This window comes from Narcine bancroftii, chromosome 11, assembly GCF_036971445.1.
Source record: "Narcine bancroftii isolate sNarBan1 chromosome 11, sNarBan1.hap1, whole genome shotgun sequence".
Taxonomy (NCBI): domain Eukaryota; kingdom Metazoa; phylum Chordata; class Chondrichthyes; order Torpediniformes; family Narcinidae; genus Narcine; species Narcine bancroftii.
Genome location: NC_091479.1, coordinates 62347614 through 62371713, shown reverse-complemented (window position 1 = coordinate 62371713; position 24100 = coordinate 62347614). Strand labels below are relative to the sequence as shown.

General features: G+C 43.5%; 1 protein-coding gene across 3 annotated transcripts in view; it reads left to right on the top strand.

Moving 5' to 3' along the window:
• Positions 1-1783: 1783 nt before the first annotated feature.
• The window catches only part of nrcama (neuronal cell adhesion molecule a), a 255963-nt gene continuing 233646 nt past the window's right edge, over positions 1784-24100 (top strand). For all 3 annotated transcript variants that reach the window (XM_069903115.1, XM_069903117.1, XM_069903116.1), the window contains exon 1: positions 1784-1864. The gene's annotated coding sequence lies outside the window, so the exon portion shown is untranslated. The remainder of the gene's footprint in view (positions 1865-24100) is intronic.

Below are 24100 nucleotides of genomic sequence, written 5' to 3'. Positions count from 1 at the left end.
CAAGGAACATTCAGTTCTTATACTTTTAAGAACAAACATAACAGCAGGTGATTCAATACAATTTCAATTACTTCAATTCTGTGAGTCGAACAAATTGTTCTACAAATTATGTTTTAACAGTGGGAGCACTCTGTAACTGACAGGACATATCTGAATGTCCTTCTCAGTCAAAGTAATTTGCATTCATGGTTTAAAACTTCTGAGAACAGAAGCCAAATAGACAAATATAGTGTTGTGAGGGCAGAGCAGATATTCCTAACACTATATTTAATGTGATGTGACCTTAATCCTAATTACAATGATCCAAAATAGCAAAGCTGGTGTGTGGTGTTGATGTAGGCCAATTAATATATCCCCCATGCCTCAGTGCCATGAAATGTCCCAATCATTTGGACTTTCCACATTGTCATTCTATTGTGCAAAAATTTTTTAAGACAAACATCTTTGATCACAAGTTCATCAGGCAGTGGTCATCACCGAAACCATACTGCAGGAACTGAGGAACAAGACCTCAATGAATACTATGGGGTGGTTCTTTGTGCAGACTGTCCAGGTCATCTGGCAGAATTTCTCATTACCGGAGCTCATTGACAAGCACCTGGTGGTAAAAGGAGCCCTCCCAAGTCAATCCTTCTCGTATGACCAGAATATCACTCCCAGTGCACGCTGCCTTCGATGGGGAGGAGACAGCCACCCACTTCTTTACAGACTACATTTGCTAAGAGTGTGTGGAGAAAGTTTCAAGGGGCCTTGCCACTGTTCATCCCTGGCAGCAGCGTAACAGAGAGTTCTCTAATTTATGGGTTGTTTCTGGGGATGCGCACAGAGTCAAACATCCAGTGTTGCTGAAAGATCATCAATTTGGTGAAAGACGCTGTTTAGTCTGCTGGAACCCTGTTGGTCGTCCAACACACAGTGAGGGAAAGCTGCTTACAGGAACATTTCCGGGAGGACACAATGAGGGATGGACTGAAGCTCGGACCAGCCAAGCTTTGTGGAGAAGGACCAACAGGTGTTAAGCGACTGAAACTGGTGGGGGAAGACCCTCAAACAACGGAGTAACTCCAGATGACCTTATTGGTGGCAAAAGTGTATCGCAGTAAAATTCATGATTAACACAAAATGTTGCTGTGAGTGTAACACATGGAACGTGGACAAAAGTGCATTGTTTTCTTCATAGATTTTTCATTGTGAATAAAGTTCAGTTTTGAAAATAAAGTTAGCATTACCCCATTGCCTTGCATTTAGCCAATGCAAGTGAGAACATCTGTTGGTCATGACAGTTTTCAAACCACACCTCTTGTGGTGCACTGTTAGCCAGAATGAGACACACACAAGGTAAAGACTGTACAACAGGCTTTTATCCACAAAGACTTCCACAGAGTCAGGCTGGCTGTAGCTGCAGCAACTCTGAGTGAGGCCTCGGGAGGCCGGCGCAAGCTTATATCCCGGAGGGTGATTGAACCCGACTGGGTGGGGCTTGTCCATTCAGACTGACTGATTGACAGCCGGCCAGGTGTTGTCCCCTTACACTCCTGCAGGTACAGAGATTGCCCCCTGCAGTAGGCCGGTCGTATATCACCATACCTCTTGACTAGCCTTTGCATTGTTTGTTTATTAAGTTGTCCTTTCAGTTGCAAGTAAATTACTGCTCATCATATCAGAAGAAGAGGTCTTTCTTGAAGACCAATTCTAATGTGAATTGATGCCTACTGTCCACAGATTTTCATCACTTCCTAAGTAATCCCCACTAGTGTTTTGACATGTTGTGCTTCCACTTGCAGGCTTCTTGGATGAATGGAAGAGCAGCAACCGTAAGCAGCACATTTTACTGGATGTGCAGCAAGACCTCTGCAGCTTTGGGGTAAGTGTGCAGACGTTATTTTCCTGATGTGGAACATTACTGCCAGCATGAAATTGCACAATGGCTTTGTCTGGAAGCTTTGGTCAAATGATTCTGCAAGTGTGGAGATCGATTTCAGTCACCATTGCCAGGCGCAATTGAACTTGATGGTTGATTTTTTAATATATTTGTGCAATGTGTTGTGCTGTCGGGTGTTTGAAGTGATGCCAGTGAGGGGACGAGTTGTAGGGAAAGAGGATGGAACAGGGTATGGGGTATCTGAGGTGTCTGCAAGGAATCAGCCAAAATCAGGGTCAAGGTTCAAGATTCCTTTTATTGTCATACATTAAAAATGTAACAAACATGATCCACTTTAACTTGTGCCTGTTGCAAAATGGACAGAGTTGCCGTTATTATGGCCCACCGTCCCTTATGGTACAAGAGAAAGAGAGACATGGAGGGTCCACGGATTTGTCTCCAGTGCACCTCCTGCCTCTGCAGCTGCGCAGACTCCTGGCTTCAGCGCCTGAAGCCCTTCTTGCCCTCAGCACCCTCGCAAATCCTGGCTCCCGTACCTGGTTCCCGTGAGCCACTCCCCCGACCGCAGGACGTCCGCAGCCTGTGTGGGTTCTTTAGCTGCTTAACCCTTTGATGGTCTGCTGCTGTGGTCACTGTCCTGCAGGGTCAGCCGCTAAGCCCCTTGCTGGTTCCATGTGTCCTTAATGCACTGAAAAAGTGGTTTGTTTTATCAGATGCATATCTGCACTGGAATTTGATGTAGGGTGGTCAGACGACCAGTTTTAGGCCAGACTGTCCAACTTTTGAGAACTTTGTCCACCTCTGCATTAATCAACAGGGAAAGCAGACCCCACAATTTTGGTTTGAAACCATACCGAGCTGATTCTGAGATATTTGTACTTCAGAATGTGTCCTGTTGGCCATTCATCACCAAAAACAGCGGCACACCTTGATGATGTTGCCAGCTTGGATCTCCAAGATCGGCACAAACAGCACCCACCAACTCCACACACAGTGAATTGAGATCATTAGAAATCTCCTGTTTCCAGTTAAGCTTTTGGCCTGAACTGTCATTTTAATCTTGAGATGCACCTTAAGAGGAATTTGTTGGAAGCTGCCACTCAGTGAAATGAGTGTGGGTGGGGCTTTTTGGCCAGTATGGGCAAGTTGATCCGAAGGGTTTGTTTCCACATTGTATGACTCTGTGACCTTGGCTTCTGGATATGTTGCATTGGATGTGTGCGTTACCAGGCCTGTCTAGATCAGGCAGCATGTAATTCATGTTACAAATGGACCCAGCATTTCCAGCTTGCAAGTTTTCTTCCAAACATCATAGAAGTCTTATTACTGATGTTAATCATCAACATGCAAACTCTGGATTCAATCCTGAACTTGGGTACTGGCAGTGGAAGCTCCATTTCTTCATGCAAACTCTTTACATCGCCAGTTAATTGCCTCAGTTATTCCGTCCCCAAAATTGGTCATGGATTTCAAAATATTTCATCCTTGGTGATTCTGATGTCACTGCAAGTTTTCACTTTGGATTTCTAGCTGTCCGAGTTGTAAACCTATGAAATGTCTGGTAACTTTGTGTTTGTTGGCCCATCTTGAACTGCCACATTGAAGAGCGATGACCTGCCTACTAGAGGTTCCAACACAATTTTAACCAAGCCTGCCACATTTGTAAATGCATGGGTTCATGACTTTTGACAAAATGTGCAGCAAGCCCTTCGACGTCTGCAGAAGAAACTCAGTTTTGAATTTGCTTCTGTTACTGATTTAATTTTCTTGAGTTTATTGGCATCGATGGTCTTGTTAGCAGCATCCCTGTCAGTCTATAATGAGAGTTTGTTCCCACTGCCCAGAATCTACAGTAAGAAGTTACAACAGTTAGATGTTTTTGGACACCTTTCCTTGGATGTTCTTGCAGCTCAATGACATAATAATTTCTGATTGTGATTGCGTTAGGGGATGCTCTGTAAATGCAGTTTGTTCTTATTGCTGATCATGCACCCAAATCTGCATGAACAGAGAAGAAATGGAGCCTCCTCATTGACAGCAAGATTGAACCTAGGTCCCTGTAGTTAGGAGGCAGCGTTGCAGATTACTGGATCACAATTGCCAGCCAGAACTGAGGTTGCTCTCCCAGTCACAAATAAGGCTGAGAGGGACTTTGATAGAGGTGACCAGGTTGGATTGGGGACACAAACCTACTCCCATCAGGTTTATGCTTCAAAGGCAAGGGGACACTGATTCCAAATTGATGGAAAGAAAATTAATAATTTTACATAGCATGCTTATAATCTAGATCCAGTCCCTATCAGGGGTGGAAGTTGGACCCATCAGCCTTTTGAAATGGAATTGGATGAACGTTTGAGGGAAAAGAATATGGGGATATTGGGATATAATGGGGAACTGGGTAGATTGCCATACAGGGGCTGGCATGAACTTGATGGGCTGATTGGATTCCTGTGGAAGAAAGATTTTATGATTCCATCTCCCCATTGAATTGAGATTCCTAATGCGCGTGTTTTCACTGAACTATTTTCCATCTTTTCTCCCAGGGACCGACAGGGCAGTTGAAGGTCTCCTGCTCATTCAACCTGTTTGTAATTTTCGACTGGCATTAGTGATAGAAAATCAAACCAAGTGGCTGATGCAGCAGACCTTGGTACTGATGTGACAAAAGCTCTTGCAATTGTCAACATCGCAGGAACCTGTTCCATTTTGAGCGAAACCCCATTCCTATTTGCTCTCAGCCTGGTGTCTGAGGGTGAGTTTAAACCTCTCCGAGTGTTTCCAAACCTCCCGACCTCATGAAATCATTTTCTTGCTTCAAAGACCCCACAGCTGACTGCTGCAAGCTCTCTTCAATCTTTCTCACCTCCCTGCGCTTTGAGTTATCATTAATTTTAACACGCGTTTTCAGTTCCAGAGGGGAAAGCACAATTTGATTTGCTCAACTGTCCTCCCTGCTCATTCATTATGTGGATCCAGGTGCAGCCTTTCAAGCATAACTGAGATGCTAGGTTTACATATCTCACTAAATTATGCATTAACGATGTGCAGACTTTGTTCAAAACCTTGATTTCTGGTTATAAAGGTCACCAGCAGCCTTTTCTTTCCTCCCGCCTCATCGTTCTCTGTCAGGATTGCATTTTGTTCCTTATAGCCTCCACGGAGCGGACAATTTTATTGTATTTGCTGAAATTTCGGGCTGTTTTTGATTCCTCACACTTTGGTTCATTCCATCAGCAGGTGCCTTTACTTTACAGCCTGTGAATGGCAAATGCTTCTTTGCTGGCTGCTTTTGCCAAAAGGGTCTGGTAACTGATGCAGTAGTGTTAGTTGAGATTTATCCTGAGCCATTGTGGAAAATCTGGCCCTGTGATCTGCTGTCCATTCCCGAGGACACATACAGAGGCGAGTGTTGACCGGGACCAGAAGCGTATTTTGGTCTGCAGGGAACCTGCTGGTGTTTCAGTACACAAAGGCATCAGTGAGTGAATGCTGCTCACTAGAACTTTGCTTGCTGCAGGAGTCCATGCTGAGGGATGCTCTGAAGCTTGGCCCAACCACTATAAAGGCTCTTTGGGTAAGGAGCACAGTCTGCCACCACTGGACACTCAGAGAAGCAGAGCCCTGTGTAACAGCCTATCAAACACACACACTGTTTCCGAGTGAAACTTGGAGATGAAAATGTGCAGCAAAGATTTGCTGGAATGTTACTGGGACAAGTGGGCTTGAAAGTGTGAAAGAGCAGACAGATAGGCTTGGAGTCTTCTCCCCAGAGGTTGGAGGGCAACCCATTTGTGGTTTATGACATGAGGGCACGGATAAGATTAATAGTCATTGTCATTTTCATGGGAAGGGAGATCTAAAACCAGAGGGCATCAATTTAAGGTGAGAGGGGAAAGATTTAAAAGGGGCTTGAATGGCATCTTTTCCACAGAAGGTGGTGGGTGTATGAAATGAGCTACCACAGGAATCTGTGGAGGCAGGCAGAGTGGTAACATTAAAAACAACATTTGGACTGGTACATGGATTTGAGCCAGACACAAGTAAATGGGACTGGCTTGAGTAGGCCACTTGCTCAGACTGGACATTGAATTGTTTAGTGCTGTGAAAGTAGATAATAACGTGCTCCTGTATTCCTCATGGATAAAGTATGCTTTTAGAGAATAAGTTCCCACTGAACAAAGATATGGATGATGGTCTTCCATGCATCACACAGGATTACAATGCTGCCAGGAAAAATGGATTAAATGCAGTGGACCCTTCTTGCCATAAACCAAGTGAGGAATTGGTACTTGTCTTAAAGTTCCGGTGGTGTGGAATTCTACCAAGTGACTGGCAATCTGTTCAAGCAGCCATCAGGCAGGATCCCACCTCTCCTTCACCAGGATGTTCTGTGCAGGAAACTTCCTGACAGGCATCTTCAAAGATCTTTCTGCACAAAAATATTTCAACAAAGGGGAGGCGGTCCATCTGAACTTGTTCTGGGCAAAGGGGCCAGGAGAGGTTTAATATTTGCACAGTCTGGAGGCACTGCATTTTGTAGTGCACAAGTTTTCTGTCCAGTTTGATGTTGTTACACAGAATGAGTATCAGGATGAGGGCAGCATTGGGTATGTTTTTCCCTCCTTTCATTGGAGACCTTTTGGATCTTCAGATGAAATGGGGAAAGTTGCTCAGGTGACTGTGGAAACACAGAGTCAGGTCACAGATACTGCAACAGCAAGGGCACCTTGCACCTGATAGCCAGCTCCCTGCCCACAATGGAGTTGCAGTTTCACTCCTTTCATTCCTAACTCCTTTGCTTCTGCCAATCTCGCCTCATGCTCCAGCTCCTCCACACCAGATTCCCAGCTCCTTTAGGACTTGGCCTTGCAGGGAATGAGGATCTCTTGCACCGGTTGCTGTAGAACATGTTATTAAACAAGGAAGTCTGCAGATGCTGGTGTTGACTAAATGCACAAACGTGCTGGAGAAACTCAGCAGGTCATGCAACATCCATAAAGTTGGTTACACCTTTATATCCTATGGATGCTGCGGATCTGTGGACTCTGCTCACTCCAACTCCAATGCAGTTCTTGTTGGGCTCATCAATCAGGTGAGTGGAAGTCAGCCATAGTGACAACAGGAAGGGAGGCTTTTCCCTGTGTGAATGCACTGCCTAGCTTATCACATAACTTGATGGATTTGGAAAAAAGGTTCACAAGAAGCACACAGAAAAGGTTGCAGAAAGGGCATCCTTGCCTCACTCCAGATATGGTGAGGAAGCTACTTGTTTCTCATCTGTTAACTTTCATTGTGCTGTGGATGTCAGGGCAAAGCAGCTACATCCAATCACAAATTCACAAGATCACAAGAAAAAAGGAACAGAAGAAGGCCACTTGGCCCATCAAGTCTGTTCCGCAACACTACCCTAAGCTGAACTATACTCACACCTAGTTCCAATTGCCAGTCTTTTTCCCCATATCCCCTGATGCCCTGACCAATTAGATACTCAATCTCCTGCTTAAACTCTCCCAGTGATTGGGCATCCACCGCTGTATGCGGCAATGAATTCCACAAATCCATGATCCTTTGTTTAAATGGATAACTTCCAATTCTTTGTCCAAATCCAATTCCAAAGTTATCCATCCATTGTGTATTCACATATTCTGTGAAAGGTCTTCTCCTTGACCAGACTGACCAGACAAATACCCACCCCTGATCTGCATGTTGGCAATGGTATCCCTGATTAGCAGTGATCTTCCTGGTTGGATGGCACGGGTTCTGGTCCAGGAGAGGAGCAGCAGTATTTGTCAAGGTTCAGCCCAACCAATTGGGTAACAGTCTTTTCCCAGCGACACATTGTGAGGCGATCCTTGACTGCTAGAAGATCATCAACTCGGTGAGAGATACACTTTGGTCTCTCCATGACATTTTTGATCGAGCTGTGCAACAAGTTGTCCACGATTTGATGCTGCCAAGGGGCCCATTTCAAGGTGAAAGAGAGCACTCTGAGGGACCCACTGAAACTTGGTACAGCTACTGCCAAGGTGTGGCGGAGAAGGTCCACCTTCTTGGCTCCTGTGCTGCCACTGGTCACTGTAACAGCTGCTCAAACACCTCGTAGGTGCATTTTTGAAGGAGGAAATAATAATGATTACATCTCGTGGATGAATAAATTAGTGTTTATTTTAAGATACACAAATGTAATGTACAGGTCCAATTAAAGTCTTATTAGTTGGAGCTGAACAAGAACGTAAGATGCATCAATTGCAACTGTAGAAATTTAACTTGCCACAATGCTACACAGGAAAAGATATACTGGTATGAATCAATGGATAGATAAGTATTCATAGTGGCAGTTTGAGCAAGAAAACAAAATGATGTTTCAGTGGTGCAAGCAGATCTTTCGGTGGCTCTGTTGATTTGGGTTAGAGTAGCACAGGGATATTTCAAGAGCTTTTAGCTTTTGGATAAAAACTGTTCTTGAACCTGGAAGTTCTGGACTTCTGTCTGAAGATAGCAGGGAGACGAGGTTGTGGCCAGAATAATAGGAGTCCTTAATGATGATGCCAGCCAGCTTGAGGCAGTGTGTCACGTAACTGCTTTCAATGGACAGGAGGTCGGTGCCTGCGATGGACTTGGCTCGGTTTGCCACTTTCTGCAGCTGCCTTCATTCCGAGACACTTGAGTTTCCAAACCAGGCTGTAAAATCAACCAGTCAGTCTACTCTTCACAGTTCACCTGTTGAAGTATTTAATGATGTTATATCTCATCAGACATTTTAGAAAGTAGATGTATTGGTGTTCCTTCTTCACAGTTTCTCCAGGAGAGGCCCTCTGATATGTGGACTGCTCAGAACTTAAAGGTACTTACTTGAGTTTTGACCTCCCCATCCAAAAGTCGACAATGGTCTTGCGGATCTTGAGAACGCGATTGATGTCTGGAACCACTCAACCAGATTTTCACTCTCCATCCAATATTCTGACTTATCCATTGCCGATATTTGGCCAATAATACTAGTGTTATCAGCAACTATATAGATTGGTTTGGAGCTGGGGATTGGAGGGATTTGTGAGGTGCATCATTGTCTTCCTTTTCAAAGCAAATGTAGAAGGAGTTGAATTCATCTGAAAAAGCAGTTTTGCAGTCAGCGGTTTTACCTCATTTCTCCTTACAGCATGTGACACGGCTACAGCCCTGCTCCGGCTGCCAAGCATCTGTCTGAAACTTCATCTAAACCTGGGAATTGTCTTTTTGCATTTTGTTTGCAAGGATGTCTTGGTTCTATGCTTTTCACAAGTGGGAAGATGAGCAGCCAGACGTTATGGTCCACGTAGGCACCAATGATGAGGTCCTGCAAAGTGAGTTCAGGGAGTGAGGAGCTGGGTTAAAGGAAAGGAACTCCAGAGTTGTGATCTCAGGGTTACTACCTTTGCCACGTTCTAGTGACTACTTGGCCAAATGGAGTACCAACAACAACTTTGCACTCAATGTCACCTAAACTAAGGAGGCAGGACCTCTGGAATGGGAAATCAGAGATGTACGATTGGAGGAATCACAGGTGGAGAGGGTGAGATTATGTTATTTGGAGTCACTGACTCAGAGGATCTTTCTTGGATCCAACACACTAATGGGATTGTGAAGAAAACACGTCAGTGCCTCTACTTCCTTCGGAGTTTGCTGAGATTTGGTATGACATTGGAAACCCTGGCAAATTTCTACGAATATGTGGTGGAAAGTGTGCTGACCAGCTGCATCATGGTCCGGTATGGGAAGACCAATACCCCTGAGTGTAAACCCCTACTAAAGGTACTGAACACATCCCAGTACATCACAGGCAAAGCCCTCCCCACCATTGAGAACATCTGCAGGGAGCGCTGCCGTTGTAGAGCAGCAGCAATTATCAAGGATCCACACCCCCCAGCACATGATCTGGTCTCACTGCTACCATCAGGAAAGAGGTAGAGGTGCCACAAGACTCACACTACCAGGTTCAGGAACCCCTGCTACCCTTCCACCATCAGACTCCTCAACAACAAAGGGACTGGCAGGATGATGTTTCAGAACAGACTAGAAGGGCCAAATGGCCTGCTTTCTGAGCTGTAGTTTTCTATGGTCCTAACAAACTCAATTGAGACTCATTTAACAACTCTTACTTTTGTACATTTTTTCTCTCTGTATCGCACAGTCAGTTTACACGTGTACGTATGTTCTTGAGTATAGATATTTTATAGTATCAAAAAGTGGTAATTCTGCTTCGCCTGCCGGAAAAAGAATCTTTGGGTTGTATGTGATGTTAAGTATGTACTCTGACAATAAACCTGAACTTTGAGGCCAGAAATAGGTGAATGCATGTGCATTTAGGCACATATGCCTAAAGTGGTGGCTCAGGAGGGAGGGTTTCAGATTTTTGGATCATCCACCTTTCTTCCAGAGAAGATGGGATCTATACTGGCAGGATGGTTTGCATCTGAACTGGAGGGAGACCACTAACCTTGCCGGATTAGCTGGTGCTGTTCCAGGGGGTTTAAAGTAGTGATGTTGAGAGATGTGAACCAGACGTCAGAAAAATATGTTATTAAGTCTACATACAAAGAGAGAGAGGTTGAGCTTGATAGGAATAATGTTGTGAGTTGCATCTATGTCAATGCAAGGAGTATTGTATGGAAGCCGGTCGAGTTCGAACGTGGAGCAGCGCGTGGAGTTGTACCATTGTGGCCATCAGTGGGACTTGGTTTCACCAAAGGCAAGATTGACAGCTGAATGTTCTGGGGGTTCCGTTGTATTAGACATGATAGAGAGGGACGGACGGCATTTGCTTGTCGGGGAAAATGTCATGACGGTGTTCAGACAGGGCAGATTGGAGGACTCGACCACTTTAAGATGGAACTGAGGAATGAGAAAGGGACAAGCACATTAATGGGATTATATTGTAAATCTCCCAATCCTCAGCAGGATTTGAAGGAGAGGCAGCAGACAGTTGCAAGAAACAAAGTTGTAATGGTACATGTTTGTAATTTTCCACATTTTGATGGGGATTCCCATGCTGCAAAAGGGCTAGATAGGTAAGAGTTTATAAAAATGTTCAGGAAAAATTCCTAACTCCAAATGTAGATCTCCCGACGAGATAGGGGGGAAGGAGTGGCGTTAAACCAAGTAGTGGGGATGGAAATGATACAGGCTCATGGTGTAAAAGGAGTCAGAAGTTCATTGGACCCAAAGAGTGAGAGATGAACACAACCAGTCACCAGTATGTTGCAACAACAAATGTCTGCTCCCCAAAGACTCCTAGAACATAGAAATTGACAGCACTGTACAAGCCCTTCAGCCCATGGTGTTATGCCAACCTAATAACTGCCCACATTTATGCCTACTTAATAACTGCCCACATTTTCCCTACAGTATAACCCTTCATTTTTTTTCAGTTCCATGAACCTATCTAATAGTCTCTTAAAAGACCCTGTTGCCACTCCCTCCACAACCATTGTTGGTAGCATATCCCACCTCTCTCCATGTGGAAAAACTTACCCCTAATAGCCTGTATACGCCTGTGATTGTCCGGTCTCGGAAGCTAAGCAGGCTCAAGCCTGGTCAGTACTTGGAGGGGAGACCACCTAGGTTTCTGAGGGGCATTAGACAAAGTGGCGACTCTCTGCTTACTTTTACAGTAGATAAAAGTCAAAGAATTTCATTTATGTTACATGTACTATGTGACAATAATGGAACCTTTACTTACTGCCAAGCGCCTTAAAACAATGCCTCCTCATGTTAACTATTTCTGCCCTGGGAAACAGCCTCTGGCCATGCACACAATCAATGCCTCTCATCACTTTATATATCTCTAACAGGTCACTCCTCACTCCCAGCACTCCAAAGAGAAATGACCAGGTGCACTCCTAGTAAATCTCCTCTATACCCTGTCTATTGCATCCCTGTCTTTCCTGTAATGAGGTGACAGATGGTTTGTTGTTTCTAACAGTGCATTGCTATTGCACGGGGACATTTCCTAGAGATGGTTGATGAAGTCAAGTTCAAACCATTGAAATATTTTAAACCGCAGGTTGCGTACCTTCTGACTTCCTGTCACATAATTTCAAACTCGGCTGTTTCCGATTGAGGTGACGGGATACAACTTGGATTGCTTGGAGGTTGCAACATGGAACTGTAGCACTGCACACGAGCAGGAGAGCTGATGAAAAATGACTTGAGCCAGTTATTGGAAAATCTTCCAGATTTATCCAATGCAAAATGTTTCAGTTAATAAAACCAAATGGACACTTCACCTTTAAAATGGGATTTAACCGAGGTGTTTCAATTCTTTGTCATCCAGTTCAGGGAAAGGCTAATTCTGCTCCTATAACAGTATTATTCAATGTGGTTTGAAACAGATTCCTTCTCCAGTTTGCTGCTGCCAGTCACTTTAATGAGCTCCCGTGGATCCCTGGCCACCTGACCATTCACCATTCCCTGCCCCTCTCCCATATGCATCATTGAATGTCCACCAAGCGTGATATTATCAGCCCTGGACTAACAGTTGAACAGTCGATTATGGTTTTCGGGCTGCAATGTTGGGAAAAATTAGCATAGTTATTGCCCGTAAGGTCATTCACACTGGGCACCTTTTTAGACTGCAAGTACCTGAGTGCAACAGTCCCGGGGGTTGGACGTTGAGTCGAGAGTCAATGAATTTTTCTGGTACAATTTACACTGCAGGCTTCCTCCATAAAATTGTAGGGGTCCTGCAGGATAAATCACGGGGCTGGAATTGACACTAAATTCCTGCACCATCCTTTTTAGACTGCCTGTGTAGTGGTAAAATTCCTTGATTCTGCCGTTACATGGCTGCAGTCTAAAAACCCATAATAGACTAAACATTGGCCCAATTCTCACCTTCAGATGTGTATTTATGTAGCCATACTTTGAAGCTAATGGTAGCTTCTATTATGCACAATGTATCAGGTCCTCTGAAAGGAATTGTGCACAATTCTCAAATTCAGGAAGACAAATCCAACAAAATATCCCCCTCTTTTATGCTCTCCATTCGATGAAACTTCTCTATACAATTATAAAACAGGATCAGGCCCTTAGGCCCAAGATATCTGCACCTAATGTGATACCAAATTAAATTACATCTCTCCCACCTGCTTGTGATACATATCCCCTCCCTGCACATCCACGTCTCCATGTAAAAGCCTCTTAAATTCTACTGTCACAACTGATCCCACCACTGCCCCAAGCAGAACATTCTGGATACCCAACTTCTAGGCACTCTCCAAGTAACTTGTTAAAAATACTTCCCCCTGTTGAGATTGCATTGCAATGCCTTAATTGCCAGCAGTGCAACATGGAACAGGTTCTTCTTGAAGATGCCCAAAAATGAGATCTATTTAGTGTGCATCTGTGGATGCCATGGAATTGCATCCTCCAGTGCCAAAGTGCAAATAGTAGATCATAAAAATCTGTAGACACCGTTGGCTGAAGTAAAAACACAAAATGCTGGAGAAACTCAGTGGGTCGAAAAGGTAAAAAATGCATACCGATATTTTGGGCTTGAGATACCTTGATAAAGGGCTCAAGCCCAAAACGTCAGTTATGTATTTTTACCTTTGCTCTCAAAGTGCAGATATCCCAGCTCTGTCAAACATGGAGAGACCAGAGGCATTAAACAAGAAAGTCTGCCGTAGCTGGGGTTAGTGCAACACACAAAAGTGCTGGAGAAACTCAGCAGGTCACGCAGCATCCACAGGAAGTAAAGGGTAATTTAATGAGCCCAGAGGACCCCAAAACCCAGCAGCAATAGATATTCACCAAGACAAGCAGCTACTTAAACAAAAGTTGCTTTTAATTATCATTAAACATGAAAACAGAATCACACTTTAACTTATTATTATTGACTAAACTAACCAAACTTAACCCACTTCTAATGCTAAGCACCCATGCATTTAATGTGTGTGTGTACGTTCAGAAAAGTTCTTTGATTCACAGTCCAATCTCATTTCTCATTCCTTCAAGTTCACTGGTTGCAGGCAATTCCTTTACTGTGCACAGAATTTAACATTTATAAAGTTCACCAGGCTTTGGTGCTTGAAAGATAAATGGTAACTGCTCAGGAAGGTTCTTGTCAGTTCACAGAGAGAGATTTGTTGTTCATTTACTTCCATCAGCCACTTCAGTGTCTTGCTGAAGAAACTTGCCCCTTCAGGCTTCTCCAGATGATAACCTCTTTCTTTCAGGTCACCACAGAGTTCTTTTTTGTTTCTCTAATTTCAAGTGAAATATTAGTCAGCCAATCCTCTCCTCTTGCATGAACGACAAGGGCTCTGACCAGGCTGAACTAAGAACTTACAACCTGTCTTCCAAATGCGGTTTTCCACAAGCTTGCCAGCTTGTCCTGTTCCAGTCCCAGCTACTGCTGTTGACTGTAAAACTATAGAACTGATCTTTGTGTGTGTGTGTGTGTGTGTCTCTCTCTCTCTCTCTTTCTCTCTCTCTCTCTTTCTCTCTCTCTCTCTCACACACACACACACACACACACACACACACACACACACACACACACACACACACACACACACACACACACACACACACACACACACACACACACACACACACACATGCTCCAAAGCTTTTGCAAAGGCTCTGAGGCCCCGACATGTCTAACATGAGCAGAGCTCCAGTATTTTAAATAAGATTTGTTTTAAAGAGTTTGCATGTGACCTACACTAAAATCTTCCCCAAATTATCTCCCAAAAATATGTCTATATTCTGTCACAGTAACCAACATTCTGAGCCTGAACCCTTTGTTAGGAATCTGTAAAAAAAAAAGGTCTGAATAAAAAAGTGGGGGTAGGGAGGAGGGTAGGTAGAAGGAGAAGCTATCAGGTAAGAGGTAACAGGTGAATACAGATAGAATGGTAGAAGGAAAAAGTGGCCAAAAAGTGACAGGGGAGAGTGCACGGAGTGAAGAATGGTAACTCTCAGATAGGAGAAGGAAGGAACGGTGGTGGGCAGCTGGAAGAAAGGAAACAGAAGTTGGATTGGAGGAGGGTATATGCAATATCCCAAATTTAGATATTTTTAATCCAACAAATCAAACTCTGTGGCTGTTACTTTATGCAGTTTTAATTTGTTGATAAAATGGATAAACATTTTGCATAGCTTTGCCACAAAAAAATTAATAATGATGAATAGCAAAGTATTTACTGTATGATAGAGATACAAAAGATATATAGATATATAAGAAGCTTTTAAAGAGATGTGCAAACTTTAAAGTGATACACAAGCATTGAAAGAGATAGAAAAATTTCTTGTGCTCATGCTTCCTTCACATCTTGTAGAATGAGCAAGCTATTAGTTTGGGCTAATATTACATCATAGTCACTATGGGAACACTACAAACAATAGTTCTCTTAAAGAGACAGCCACAAAATTAACTAAGAGTTAGTAACACAAGGTTTTAACCTTTACAGAGAGTGTTAATGGAAATTGGAGAAGCTGATGTTCATGCCATCTAGTTGGTGAATGCTGAAACATTGTTCTTCCAATTTGTGGGTGGCCTTGATTTGGCAGGACAGCATGGTAATAGGGTTGAAGTTAAGCTGAACCTATTTGACCCTTCATACCTTCCTTGCTGTTCCATTAGACCACGGTGGATCACTAGTTCAATGCAATTTGTTCCTCATCCTTTTACCATTAACTCTGTTTCTGTATCTTCAGTTGCTGCATGAACTTCTGAATATTTCTAGTATTTCCTGTTTTATCTTTGACTTTTGTCATGGTGGGTGGGGACAGTGGCTTATAGGCTTGAGATCATGTTGAAACATGATTCAGAAACAATGAAAAGAAAAGCTATGATTGTTGAAAATCCTAAATTACATTTGGAACAAGTTGTCAATCCAGAGGTGGACAAGTGATGGCCAGATGCTATGGATAGGAATATTGATTAGCCATGTGACTTGGTAGGTGGGACCCCACTGATGATGAAGCAATTGTGTCCCTTGGGTTTAGCTCATGGCTTAACATCCAAAAATGCACAGATGATCATCGTCTGGAAGCTCAGTATATGTTTGCATGAAATGCTGCTGCTTTGTTATTTAAAGGAAGCAATGACCTGTTCATTTCAAGCAGGTTGACAGCTGCTTTGAACAGCAGATGGAGTCATTTAATATGAACATGTGAATACTTGTATCTAAATTACTATCCAATGTAATTTTCAATGTCTGGGCAATTTTTGGATTTCAGAACCAGTGCCACAAATGATGGAGTAACATTTTGCTAATCAATTTTAATTCTATATTGCTTCAGTTGGAGATTGCTCTGAGAAGCTTGATCCACAGTGCATTCATTCCAGTTGTTCATCATCTTTGATAACAGCTGCACGTCATGTTATCCCTGTTTGGGTTTGCAGGATCTAGCATGAAATTATTTTTTATGCTAACTTGGATGAAATTGCTCATGACACAAATTGCAACAGATGGGGACTTGCTACGATTTTGAAATTTAGCTACTCAGATTATACACACGCTAAGGCTGGGGACCCGAGCTGGGGCAAAAAAAGAAGTGGCGGAAGAGGTCGGCAAGAGCGAGCAGCATCTGTGGAGGCGAGGTTTCCGCTCGAGACGGAACTAGGAGGGCAGCGGGAGGTAACTTGTATGTACAAATGAATGTGTACTTACCTTGAGGAAAGGCTCAGGCACAAAATGTCACTAATACATCGAGACCTGCTGCATTCCTCCAGCATTTCTGTGTTTATCCTAACTCTGAGGCATGGTTGCTGCTTTTTACCAATTGTCTTGTAACGACATAGTTCATAAGCTCCATTCTGCAGCTGTTGAGTTGGCTGAACTCAACCAAAATAATGAAGAGAACTGATGAAGGAGCCAGTGCAAAAACACTGGTTGCTCTGTACTTCCCGTGGTGCTGTGTGACCTGCTGAGTTTTTCCAGCATGTTTGTGTATTACGCTCGACCCCAGTGTCTGCAGACATGTTTAAACAATGTCCAGGGTACTCTACCTCAGCTTTGTGGCCTTTGGTCCTGGGGCATGTATCAGGCAAAAACTGAAACACAAATGAACATGGATGGGCATTAGGTAAGAGCAAAGATCAAATATTCACTGATCACTAACTGCAGCGAGGGAAGGTCATTGAGTGTACTAGCTTGGTGAGATAGATTATATTTCCCTGGGATCTATCCGTCAGTGAGTTCCACAACAGCAGGCACTTGTTGGCCTGATCAAAGGCTATCAAGCAAAAACTATTTTCCACTCCACAGGTGGTGCCTGGCCTGCTGAATACAGCCAGCATTTTTTATTCTCTTGGAAGTTTTCCCACAATTTCAGGTAGAGGAAGAATCCTTTCGGTCCTGTCATGTGGCCACAGTAACACACAATCTTCATACTTTTTTACACTGCCCTCGTATGTGAAGGTATCGTTCTTTTCTGCAATGGCTAATTCCTTTTTGCTGTAGCTCCTGCACATCCTTATTGGTCAAATTCCCTTGGATATGTGGTTCAGAAAGGAATATCCAAAATGTTTATACATACTTATTTTGTGTTATATTTTTATGTATACAGTCCCCTCCATTATGTTTGGGACAGAAATACACATTATTTCCTTTATTTGCCCCTGTGCTCCACAGTTCTAAACTTGTAGTCGAACAATTGACGTGATTAAAGTGCACATTCCAGATTTCATTCAAGGTTATTTATATACCTTTTGGTTTGACCATGTAGAAATTAGAGCCCTTTTATACATAGTCCCCTCATTTCAGATGGGTGATTGAATTAAAAAAGGTGCGGGGAGGAGGGGTTGGGAATACAACCTCCCCATCACTTCTCAGCTCCCATCTCTCTCCTCCTGTGACCAGTTATCCTGTAATAATCCACCTGCCCCTCCCTCCCTCCTGTTCTCTTCCCCCACCCCCCACTACATCCCTTTAGACCTTTCCCTGCTCTTTGTATGTAACGTGACAAAGGGCCTCGGCCCAAATGGTTGGCTCCCCTTTATTCCTGCGGGTGCTGCGTGATCCTGCACTTCTATTTGTTGCACTGCAATCACAGCGTCTGCATCCTTTCCTGTTCAAGTCAATTATGTCTTGTCTCCTGTTCGAGATGCTTTATAAGGTGTCTCAACCTGAAATGCTGCCGACTTCTCCCCATGGTTGCAGTTTCACCCTCTGAGTTCCTCCAGCAACTCTTGCCTACTCTAGGTTCCAGCACCTTCAGCTTTTGTGTTTCTGTCGGGTTCCCTCATTCTTTTACCGCATTCTTGGTTGAAGAAAAATAGCAGATTTTGACATGTTCAGTAAGTCATGGGATGGGTTTCTCACAGAAATTCCCTGATTTTTATCCCACATAACTTTGTCATCAAAATTTAATTCAACTTTATTTTCTCAACACATTTCCTAAAATCTAGTCATTACAGCATTGCGCCACACAGGATTTCTGAAGTTGCTTGCAATCGTTGTCTTTGCCGTGCAGTTTAGAATGGGAAATAGATTTGTCCGGATTCAAATCCTGTTCCATCTTTTGCATATTCATAAACTGAGCACATACAATTCTGCATGAAAACAAAGTCCTAGGGAACAGATTTTCTTTATGTGCTTTTATATAAAAAAAAATTGGAAACCTAATTATGGAGCAGCATGTTCCAAATTTTGGCGTGCAAACAAGACACAGTGAATCTACCCATTTCCCCAAGGGTCATGGAAGATGATGAGCAGTGAAGGGTCTGAATAATAAAGAAATGTGTGAGGCAGCAAATGATTAACTCTGTTTCCGTGTTTAAAACGGATGAACTGAGGGGCCCCAGTCACTTTTCAAGCTGTCTCTCTATAGCAATTAGATCCTTCCATGAATGTAAATGTCATCACCACCTTCAGAGATGAAGGACATAATTAAATGCACTTTGATGGTCCCTTCTCTCATTCCTGTCTGCCCCAATCCAGAGATTGTTCCTCTTCCCCCATTCAAGACCATTCCACATACTCCTGCAGTCAGTCCAAAATTGCAATTTACAAACCTTAACCTCTCTTTGTCTCTCTGGTACAATCTAACCAGAAGCAATATGCTAGCTTCACCTTCTCTTGTTCCCTTGTCTATCCATCTTGCCATCTTTTGGATGGTCGCTTGCATGCTGATGTCCAAAACATGATACAACAAGAGTTCCAGAGAAACTCAGCAGGTCACACAGGATCCCTAGGAAGTAAAAGGCAGTCGACGGTTCAGTCCTGAGCCTTTCATCAGGAGTGTAGAAACCAGGCAGATGCCCAAATTTAAAAGAAAGGAGGGGTGGAAAGGGGAAGGAGCCCAGGCTAATGGTAATAGGTGGATGCAGGTGGGATGTTGGATCTCTGCGAACTGCAGTTTCTTTAGCGCTTTTGTGTACTGCACTGGACCCCAGCATCTGCAGATTTTCTTGTTTATCTTCAGAACATGACAGCCAATCGCAAGCTGTCAATGACATCAACCAGGGGAAGCTCCCTGCTCTATGTAGGGCCAGAGGTAAACTCACTGTACAGCCAGTCCATTGCTGGATACGTTCAAATTTATTTCCAGAGTACATACATGACATCACCTACAATTCTGAGATTTCACTTTTTTCCCTGTGTGCCAGGTAGAATTTGTATATCATTATATAACTGTACTCAAGAAAAAGATACGTACAAAAAAGAGGGACATGTAAACAAACTGTGCAAAGACGGAAAATATATTCAGTAACGTCGCTGAGGAGTCTGATAGTGACAGGGCAGCAGCTGTTCCTGAACCTGGTGGTGCGGGTCTTGTGGCACTGACACCTCTTTCCTGATGGCAGCAGCGAGGGCGGAGCGTGTGCTGGGTGGTGTGTGTGGTGATATGTATATATTGTTCTGTGTATAAGTGGCTAGCTCACCCACTGATGACTCGATCCCCTGTAACCTCTCCCCGTGTGGCGTGGCTATAAAGGTCAGACTCCCTACCTCCCCTTCCATTCATTTGAGCACATGGAGTTGGGCCAGCCGAAATCTCATGCGCATTAAAGCCTATCACTCCTCACTCAGCCTTTGGAGTCATTGATAGAGCCCATTGGTGTGGACCCTGATCATTGCTGCATAAATGACAGAACCCACCAGGATTTTTCCACAGGACGGGCTCTGTCACATAATGTGGCAATTTATTTTTGACCCAACAACCCGTCCCTGAGATGTGGTGGTTCTGTAAGTGTCATGGTACATCGGCCAATGAAAAGTTTGCATCGCAAACTGGAGCACCTTCTCTGACGAGCTCAGGATGAGACTTATTCTGCTTGGACAAATCAAGCGAAACCTGTTTGCGGATCTTCGTTCTGACAAAAGGCAAAGGAGGAAAAACCCAACCCACCAATTTTCCCCTGCAGCCGCTGCAACCGTGTCTGCCTGTCCCGCATCGGACTTGTCAGCCACAAACGAGCCTGCAGCTGACGTGGACTTTTACCCCCTCCATAAATCTTCGTCCGCGAAGCCAAGCCAAAGAAAGAATTGGATGAAATGAAGAATTCTACATTTGTTTTTCTGCGTTCATTCTGTATTAGTGAAGAACCCCACATGCAGTAGGCTTGAACAGAAGCCCTACACACAAAATAGAAAGAGCATTGTGTCCGTCTTGGAGCCATCATAATGAACAATATTCTGTGAGCCCTTGTTAGAATGATCACACTTAACACAAGTTACTCTATTTTCTTTATGTTCTGCACTCTCACTCACATTCACATGTATATTGTGCCTTTAACAAAGATGAATGTCCCAAAGCACCAAGGACATTGAATTGTGGGGGAGAGGATCAATCAAAAATTTGGGCAAAGAGTGAGGTTCAAAGGAGGGTTTTTGAGACGAAGGGTGAGGAAGTCATGTGTGACGCCTGATCTACTGAAAGCATGGACTGCAATGGTGAGATGGAGAGGGGTGGCAGGCATTTAAATACAGTGTAATAATTTAACATTGGGGGGGAAGCAGGGGACAGTGTGTGTCGGGCCATGTTGGTCGAGGTTCCAGGGTTTGGACTGGCTGCTCTGGGGAAAGACTGAAGGATGAGAAAAGACATAAAGAAGGAAATCTACAGATGCTGGAGGAGCTCAGCAGGTCACACGTCAACCACATAAAAGGCAATCAACATTTTCGGTTTGAGCACTTTGTCAGGAACCTGGAAAACACCGGCATCCACCTTAGTAGGTGCTCCTCCTCTTTCCTTTTCTCTGTCCTCTGCGTACCATTTTATTCAGACATCCACATGATTTTCTAGAATGCCTCCCTTCTCCTCTCTTCCCTCTCCTCTCTCTTTTTACCATCCCCTCTCCTCTCTTCTTTGTGTATTGCAGATGAGAAATTAGGTTGACAATTACTCTGTTAATTGTGCAGGACATGATTGAAGTTGAGAGGCTGTGAGGGTGCAGAGATACCTGGCTTTAACTTCCAGAGTCAAACACAAGAGCTAGGAGCAGGAGTAAAGTATCCAGCCCGTCGAGCCTGCTCTGCCATTCAATAAGATCATGGCTGATCTATCTGATCATTGACTCAACTCCACCTACCTGCCTCTTCCCCATATCCCCGAATTCCTATCTTATGTAAAAATCTATCTAACTGAACCTTAAAAATGTTTAATGAAGTCGCCTCAACTGCTTCCCTGGGCAGAAAATCCCACAGATTCACTACTCTCTGGGATAAACAGTTTCTCCTCATCTCTGTCTTGAAACTACTCCCCTGAATCTTGAGACTGTGTCCCCTAGTTCTGGTCTCCCCTACCAGTGAAGGCAATTTTCCTGCCTCTGTCTTATCTATCCCTTTCATAATTTTATATGTTTCTATAAGATCTCGTCTATTCTTCTGAATTTGAGTGAGTATAAACCCAGGCGATTTAGTCTATCCTCATAGGTCAACCCCCTCATCTCTGGGATCAACCTGGTGAACCACCTCTGGACTGCCTCCAAGGCCAGTATATCCTTTCTCAAGTATGGAGACCAGAACTGCACACAGTCCTCACCAGGACCTTGTACAATTGCAGCATGGCTTTCCTGCTCTTGAATTCAATTCCTCTAGTGATGAAGGTCAACATAGCATTTGCCTTCTTAATAACCTGTTGTACCTGAAACCCATCTTTTTGTGATTCATGCACAAGCCCTCCCGAGTCCTTCTGCACTACAGCATGCTGCAGTTTTTTCACCATTTAAATAATAATCTACTCTTCTATTTTCCTGCCGAAGTGGATGATCTCGCATTTACTAACTTTGTTCTCCATCTGCCAGACCTTTGCCCACTCACCTAACTTAACTATATCCTTCTGCAGCCTCTCCATACCCTCTGTACAATTTGTTTTTCCACTCAATTTAGTATCATCCACAAACTTAGCTACACTACACTCTGTCCCCTCCTCCAAATCATCATTGTAAATGGTGAGCAGATGCGGGCCCAGCACCGACCCCTGCAGCACCCCACTTACCACTGTCTGCCAATCAGAAAAACACCCATTTATCCCGACTCTCTGCCTTCTGTCAGTTAACCAATCCTCACTCCTTACCAATATACTTCCCCAGACTCCATTCATCTATATCTTATTGATAAATCTCTTGTGTGGCACCTTATCAAACGCCTTCTGGAAATCCAAATATACAATCCAATATACCTGTTCCCCTCTATCGACCACACCCATTATATCCTCAAAGAACTCCAGCAAGTTTGTCAAACAAAACCTACCCTTTCTGAATCCATGCTGCGTCTACCTGATGGAACCCTTCTTTCTAAAAGTCTCGCTATTTTATCCTTAATGACAGCTTCAAGCCTTTTTCCAACTACAGACGTTAAGCTAACTGGCCAATAGTTACCTGTCTTCTGCCTACATCCCTTTTTAAAAAGTGGCATGACATTTGTTGTCTTCCAATCTGCCAGGACCTGAGCAGTATCTATAGAATTTTGGAAAATGTCAACCAACGCATCGACTATAACTCCCACCATTTCCCTCAGTACCCGAGGATGCATCCCATCATGACGAGGGGAATTATCCACTTTCAGTCCCATTAGTTTGTTCATCACTGTCTCTTTTGTAACAATTATTTTATCGAAGCCCTCACCTCCCTTTGCATCCCTATTACCACTCTTTGGCAAGCTGGACATGTCTTCCACCTTGAAGACTGACACAAAATATCCGTTCGATGCCTTGGCTATTTCCTCATTACTCAATATCAATCTCCCTCTCTCATCTTCCAAGGGACCTATGTTGACACTAACCTCTCTTTTCTGTTTTGTATATTAAAAAAAAAAATTTTGCTACCTGTTTTTATATTTTGTGCTCATTTACCTTCATAATCCTTATTCCCTTTCCTTATTTCCTGTTTAGTTGTCCTTTGTTCCCTTTTAAAGTTTTCCCAATCCTTCAGTTTCTCCTGGCGACTTTGTACACATGAGCTTTTAATTTCATAGTTTCCTTTATTTCCTTAGTTAATTGAGGCAGACTCTTCCCTCTGTTACTGCCCTTATTTTTAACAGGAATATATTTTTTGTTGAAGACTGTGAAAAATCTCTGAAACTTTTCCTCAACTGTTCTGCCAACAAGCCTGTGCTCCCAGTTCACACTGACCATTCCTCCCTCATCCTGTTCAAGCATAATACATTATTTTTAGATCTAACTATTGAACCCTCCATCAGTATGAGAAATTCATCTGTATGATTGCTCTTTCCAAGAGGGTCCCTAATTACTAGATTGTTAATCATTGCACAACACTCGATCTAAAATTGCATTCTCCCTTGTTGGTCTCTTAATATGCTGCTCAAGAAAGCTATCATGGATGCATTCTATGAAGTCATCCTCCAGACTCCCTCAACCAACTTGATTTTCCCAATCTACGTGGAAGTTAAAGTCCCCCATGCCCACTACCATTCCATTCTTACATGCCTCAGTTATCTCTCGGTTAATGCCCTGTGCCACTGACCTATTGTTATTTGGAGGACGATAAGACAACGCCCACCAGTGTCTTTTTTCCCTTTACTATTCTTAACCTCTACCCAGATAGACTCAACATTCTGTTCCTTAGATTTTATATCATCTCTCACTATTGCCCTGATCTCATCCTTGATTAAGAATGCCACCCCAGCACCTTTATCATCCTATCTATCTTTTCGTACTACCTGATACTCTTGAAAGTTCAATTCCCAATCATGTCCATCTTGCAACCATGTTTCTGTGATGGCCACTAAATCATATGCCTGGGGACTGATTTGTGGCTGAAGTTCA